The sequence below is a fragment of the Neodiprion pinetum genome, chromosome 4 (assembly GCF_021155775.2).
Source record: "Neodiprion pinetum isolate iyNeoPine1 chromosome 4, iyNeoPine1.2, whole genome shotgun sequence".
NCBI classification, from domain to species: Eukaryota; Metazoa; Arthropoda; class Insecta; order Hymenoptera; family Diprionidae; genus Neodiprion; species Neodiprion pinetum.
Window position 1 is genome coordinate 42,203,078 of NC_060235.2, and position 6,976 is coordinate 42,210,053.

The following is a 6,976-nucleotide window of genomic DNA, read 5'->3' on the forward strand; positions in this document are numbered from 1 at the left end:
TGTTTTCCTGCCAAATTAAGCAACTAAGAACGTCGTATTTTAGTTTGTAATAATCAGTAGTCAACTTTCATTCGATATTGAAGTACTGATTAGAGTATTTCTTCCATCCCGATTGTCAGATATTGTTGGAGAACGGGATTGCCAATGACCACATAAATAGGATTTGCATATTTGTGCAACTCCACGGTGTATAATTGAAAACAATCGAAGCTCTGGCAGTGAAACAAGCTGGAACAGCTAGATTCGTACATTTATGTGGAATATTGGTTGGGGTTAAAAATAATTCTTCGTATTTTAATCTCATTCAAAACATTCTGGGAATCGCAAACACGGGAAATAGATACGAAAACGTAAGAGTGGTTATACTTGCGCCGCGAAACAAGCCGACCCCGTTATAAACCTACATCCGAAATTTTTTATCTTTGTCTTATTTTTTTTTTTATGTTCCCTTTCTATTATTCATGTGACAGAAACGAAGCGGAGGCTCGTCTCCGCACGACCGAATCCACCCTTCGCCCAGCAATTCTTGTTGGTGGCGTTACATGTTGTGTTTGCACATTTCATAGCGGAAAGTCGAGGGTCACGTAGCCAAATTGCTACGAGATATTTCGCGCACTTCAAGCAGGGAAGGAAAGTAAGAAAGGACGAGAACATCGTGGCTAACTCGCTCTCCAACTTTTCCAAAATTGAAAAGACTTCTTCCCAGACCTAACGGAGCAATCATTTCAAGAATTCCAAGTTGATTATACAAACTCCGTCAGAGTCTAAGCTATTATTGTACATATTTGTCGAATTTTTTTCCAACGCGGCTCCTTTTCTACGTAAAACAGCTTATACATGCACCTACCAAGTTACCAATTATATAAACGAACCGGAGCATATCGTCAGAGTTGGATCACGACTGTTCTCGACACGCGATGTCGAAAGGAAACAGTGAAAAAATTTGTCGCAGAAAAAGAAACCGCTATTCTCAGGCGGCGGCACTCAAGTCAAGAGGATGCCTATATGACCGCCAGGATCCTCTGTACGATTGTGAAAGGACCACCACGAAAAGGTCAAGCATTATCCAGACTCTGCATGAAAACCGTGAACCATTCGATGTAGTTCTCCTAGAATGTCCGCAACGGGTGCAAGTTCTTTGTGAACGGGGCTGAATTTCCTTTGTCCAAAGTCAAAAGAGCCAAGACATTGTGTTCGTATCTTTTCCCGTGAAATTCAGAGCATCTGAAGTGCACGTCTACACTTCGTACGGTCGCGCAAAAGACGACGAAGACCTTTATCACCTGATTTCCAACCTTCTGCACTATAAGTTCCATTTTTATTCCGTTCATGCAACATGTCTGCAGCTTGCACCTTGAAGAAACTGCCATAACTCATCGTTGCATCTATCCACCAAAAATAATGGAGAAGATGACTAAGTGCTGTAACCATTGCTATGAGGTGCTGGTACAATTTTAGCTTCAACTGAGCTTGGTCTCAAATTTTATGATCGAGTGTAATAGGAAGTTCCTTGAAAAGTGTCACATTGATGATGACTTAAAAATAAAAAATAAACCCTGGCCACGTGCTGCTCGCAGCAGGTTGCGCAATTTCATTACATCGGGAAAATTCGATCACGTTTTCGGAGAAAAGAATAACGAGTATTGTTGCAGCTGGGTAGAGTCTGACGGGTGTGAATTTGATTTCTATTTATTTAAAACGCGTTAGGGCTTCTTTCGTATTTCTGGTCACCAATACGATACGAATGAATTCTCGTTCAGTTCAATTCAGTTTCCAGCTGTTTCCGCATTGATTTCGTAACCTTGAAAATCTACTATGGTACGAATTCCAGGGCTTCGGGAGGGTATGTTTGTGATTTCGATTTGTTGGCAATTGCCGAAGTTAGTGAATTCAAATTCCATGATATTGTGTTCTGCGAGCTGAACGTTTTCGTTAGCTCAGGTGAAATCTTCGACGTAAACGCGAGGCTTCCTTTAGAAAAAAGTCTTTTCCACAGTGAAACAGGCACACTTCTTGCGTCTTATAACTCCAATTGCGTAACAACACGCTTGAGTTATACGTGAGGCTGCAACATCGTCGCTCACCTGGAGTAAAAGGCTTCACTACCAACGTACAGCTACCATGTTACGTAAGCATAAATGCAAACTTTTTTGAAACCCAGAGGCAGCTTTGTAGTAAACAGTCCTTGGATTGCTCTGCAAAAACATGAACCATCTTAAAAATAGAAATCATAAATCAAGACACTGATAAGTCGGGTGAAAACAAAAAAAAAAAAAATAACGAAAATTGTAGCGAATCTATCAATTTTAATCACCCAACCACATTTCTAGAATCAGTTTATTGAAATTATTCGTTATTTTATACAAACGATCAACTTATAATTCAAAAATTCTGGGAAGAGTTGCGCAACATTCGAGTAACCTTAAGTCAGAACCGGCTTTTCAAAAAAGTATCAACGATTGCGTCGTTGGACAACGTATAGGTTAGGGTGGGCCAAAAAAATCGACTATTTTTTTTTTTTTACTTTATACTCCGAAAACTTGGTTGGTAGAGACCTCAAAAACATTCTCTCCAAGTATGAGCTCTTAATTTTAATAGGAAGGTCCTCCGCCTCGCAGTTTTCTATTTTTTTCTAATGGTGTGGAAGAAAAATACATATCTCGGTATCTAATATTTATAAAAAAAAAATTCGTTTCACATTTTCGTAGGAAATTGAATTCTCTGCAAAAAAGATTTCTTATAATTTTTCTGTATACCTCAATGTTCAGAAGTTATTGAAGGTTAAATTTTTATCATTTTAAGGTAGATGTCTTTTTTTTTTATGAATTTTACAACTCATCAACAAAAAGTCATTATAATACGCGCAACTCATGGTTATGTCGGAAATTTACTGCTCTACAATAATGGTCTCTTATGATTTTACTTTTTTTTATGTTGTAAAATTTCACAAATTTGTTTACCCGAAACTCATGAATTAAATTGAAATTGTTTGAATTATTAACAAAAAACTGTTAAAAATAGTGTGCATTGAAGTTTGACGGTGAATATCTTCTGAACGGTTAATTTGATCGACTAATCATAAGAGACCATTATTGTAGAGCAGTAAATTTCCGACAAAACCATGAGTTGCGCGTATTATAATGACTTTTTGTTGAAGAGTTGTAAAATTCATAAGAAAAAAGAAGACATCTACCTTAAAATGATCAAAATTTAACCTTCAATAACTTCTGAACATTGAGGTATACAGAAAAATTGTAAGAGATCTTTTTTGCAGAGAATTCAATTTCCTACGAAAATGTGAAACGAATTTTTTTTTTATAAATATTAGATACCGAAATATGTATTTTTCTTCCTCACCATAAGAAAAAAATAGAAAACTGCGAGGCGGAGGACCTTCCTATTAAAATTAAGAGCTCATACTTGGAGAGAATGTTTTTGAGGTCTCTACCAACCAAGTTTTCGGAGTATAAAGTGAAAAAAAAAATATTCGATTTTTTTGGCCCGCCCTAGTATAGGTGTGTTGTAACATCGTTATAATAGGATTTGGATTTAAGTACGTCGTTAGCAGGTAATTGACAATTATCTTTTATCGAAAGCTCGTGTTTATACCTATATGGACTTGTACAATGAAAGAAAATAATAACAATAATAAAACTGATTTGAAATGAATTCTTCGAATTATGCAACCCGAGTGAACTTCCTCCTGTCATTCAAATCACGTGTGGGTCTTCTTCGTGAAAAATCAATTTCGTACAGTTGAAACGTTGACTGCGAGGAAACGTAGATACATGCAAGGCTCGATCTCAATAGTGAAAGTGATATACTTCAACCCTGCAACAGAAAATATCAAACAGAACAAAAGTGCATTATTTCCATGTTGCGACTGGATTCTATTTCCCGTATTATTGTAGATAATAATTGCATACCGCGAATTTAGTCACGAGTTCGTACAATATCCGTATCGTACAAAACGAAGATCGATGAACCCTACCTGTTGGCTGGGAGACAGGATCAGTTGATATAATTTAGCCCAAGATTCAATTCTTACATAGAAACACTCGATCGTGTGCAAATAAATGAACAAAGTTATTCGCTTTACAGAACGATGTAGCCGATGAACGCCATTGTCATTTTCAATGGCACAACAAGCATCTCGAAACTTCTCGACGCAATATACCAAGTTCGATATGCTGTGTTTATCTTGTTCCGCACGAGCATTCTCGGTTTTACGTTATACAAGCTGCCTTTATTACGAATTACATCTACTCATCTCATACATTCTTGCCGATTGAATTGCCCTAGATAAGTATAATCCCTACGGTCAAAATAAACATGGCCGACGTTTACCCACCTCAAATTATATTTTAGGGGTAACAACGTTACCGGCACTCATTAGTCACCGAGGGTGATTTCGCGCCAAGAGAAATGACGGCAGGCATCCTGTGTGCGCAATTTCATCCACGACGAAAACCTAACAGCTGAGTATCTGGTTTTCAAAATTCAGATGACCTGGCGGATACAATATACCAACTTATGCATGTACGTACGGTTCATGCCGGAATACGAACTTGTTAAACGATAGTATTACAATGCCGTTGACTTCTGTACTCGTATTTTTATCAAGCTAGCGAAATCGTTCAACATTTCCCGCAGACAGTATAATGTCCGGGTATACATAACCTGGTTCAATACTCCTGTACAATATACCCAGTCTGACATCGACCCAACCCCTCAACGTTCTTTGTTTACTCCTGAAATTCAGTTCCACGAACTGTGCGAGGAAATGAAGTCAATCTCAGTCAAACCGTTTGTTCAGGGACGGATTGAAATTAAATCCGAAGTACCCGAATGGCGGAGAAGTTTTTACGCGACCTCAAGACGCAGAACACGAGTAGCGATTCACGTGTACAACACGATCGGCTCGCGTTACCATGGCTCTTACTTGCTACGAAATTTCGAGACAGAGAAGGGGGTGGGAAATCTCGTTCCCGAAGTTTGTCCGACGTCGCCCGACGGACTGCACGCGTGCCTGGGAAAAGCGACGCTAGGCGTCGATCCGGTTTCCGCACCACGTGGAAGCTCCGGTCGCATGATTGGGTCACGTAGATCACGTTGTTGCCGCCACACGTGACTCAGCCAGTCCGCTCAGTTCAATTATCCTTCTGAGTACAAAATTGAACAGACGCTTACAGACGTCGATGCAAACCTCACGCAGAGTATAACACACGTGACGATTCGGGTTTAAACTTGATTGCACAAAATTTTTCACACAATTTGTAGAGCCACGTTACCCGATTATCCTGCTGACAAGTTTTACCCGTAAATTTTCAATCGTGTTATTGCAAATTCCGCAAGCTTTCGTAACCTTCGTATTTACGTAGACAATGTTGCGTGTAAATTTCAGGAGAATCGAGACCGGCCACCTTTGCAAATTTTTGATTTTTAGTTTTCAAAGACAATAATTAGCTGTTCGTGAGATGGAAAAAAATCAAAGAAATTTCCACCCAAAATTACATCACAAACCGAACAGTTTTCGTGAGGATAACTTTTTCTTGTGACATCCGGCTTAAAAACAGGCGACTGTCGTAGGAAGCAATCTTTCACAAAATCGTAACTTCCGAAACGGAAGTTGAAAAAATTTGAAAAAAATTCAGAGCTATCCTGTAGTATGGGGCTGTAATGAAAAAAAAGACAATCTCGAATCAAAACACCGGATGAGGGTTCGCAACCGTTCGAACATCTTACGATGAAAAACTATCCCATCTGTATTCGCAGTACAGGAGAAAAGAAAATGTTGAGGAAGTATTCGTGGGACAATCACTTTTTCTCGGTATCTTCTGTTTCACTGTATATTGTACTCGTACGTTTTCATTGTGGTTATCTGTGCTATGTACATGTCAATAGTGTTCATTGATCCCTACATTCGTACAAATGAATATTTACAGTTTCACCTCACTGGGCAATAAATATCTATTCTCGTCGTATACCGTTCCAGCTATGTCTCAGATATGGGGATAAAATAGGTTCGTAGTACTAGAGAACACATGAATAAATAAATATATATATATATATATATATGTGTGTGTGTGTGTGTGTGTATGTGTATAGAGATAGACAGAGAGATAGAGATTCGATTTGATTTGATTAATTTATTATGCCTCGGCATGCCTTTGGTAAAAATGAGAAAGAAAAGATTACATAGACTGGGCGAAATAGAATAACAAAAGTGAGTAATAATAAATGAAGAAAAGTAAGTCCAGCAGGACAGTGACGCAAGCAAATTATATGACTGACGAGAAAGGTATCCCAGATCGATATCTCCGATTTCATTTCTTCTGTGATATGTCACAAGTAGACTAAAAACCACCCTCCAAAGTAAGAAATGTCAAGGGGTGATTTGGCAGTTTCACCCACAGAAACACAATATTTTTTAACCAATCAAACTGGAAAAGTTTTCTTATAACGAGAAACGAATAATGTAATTTTTCGAATTAAAAAAGAAAAACAGCCACCTCTCTTGTAAGTTGGGAGAACATAAATATGCAATAAGCACGAGAGAGAGAGAGAAAGAGAAATAGAAGACCGGATAAAGAATTGAAAAGAGGGTGAGTTTATTGAGATCAATGTGTACTTTGTGTGTAACTGTGGAAAAAAGAAATCTTCTTTTTCGCAAAAAAATTCCAAAGCTGTTGAAAAACAAAAAGAAATGATCCACAGTTATATCGAAATCGTTATAAAAGAAGATACCGCCCAAGATAAATGAAAATGAAATAATTAGTATGATTGAGCGAGCAAGTTAAGGGGATCCCCAACCTTCGTTTCTACATGGGGTATATTTCACGCAGAATTCAATTATGAAAAAATACAAGATGAAACAATTGTGGAATTTATTTAATACACTGTACTTCATTTATCCGCATCGCACCGATCAGTCATAAAAAAGGCCGGCTAAAAGAAAGCATTCTTTGTAATTTCG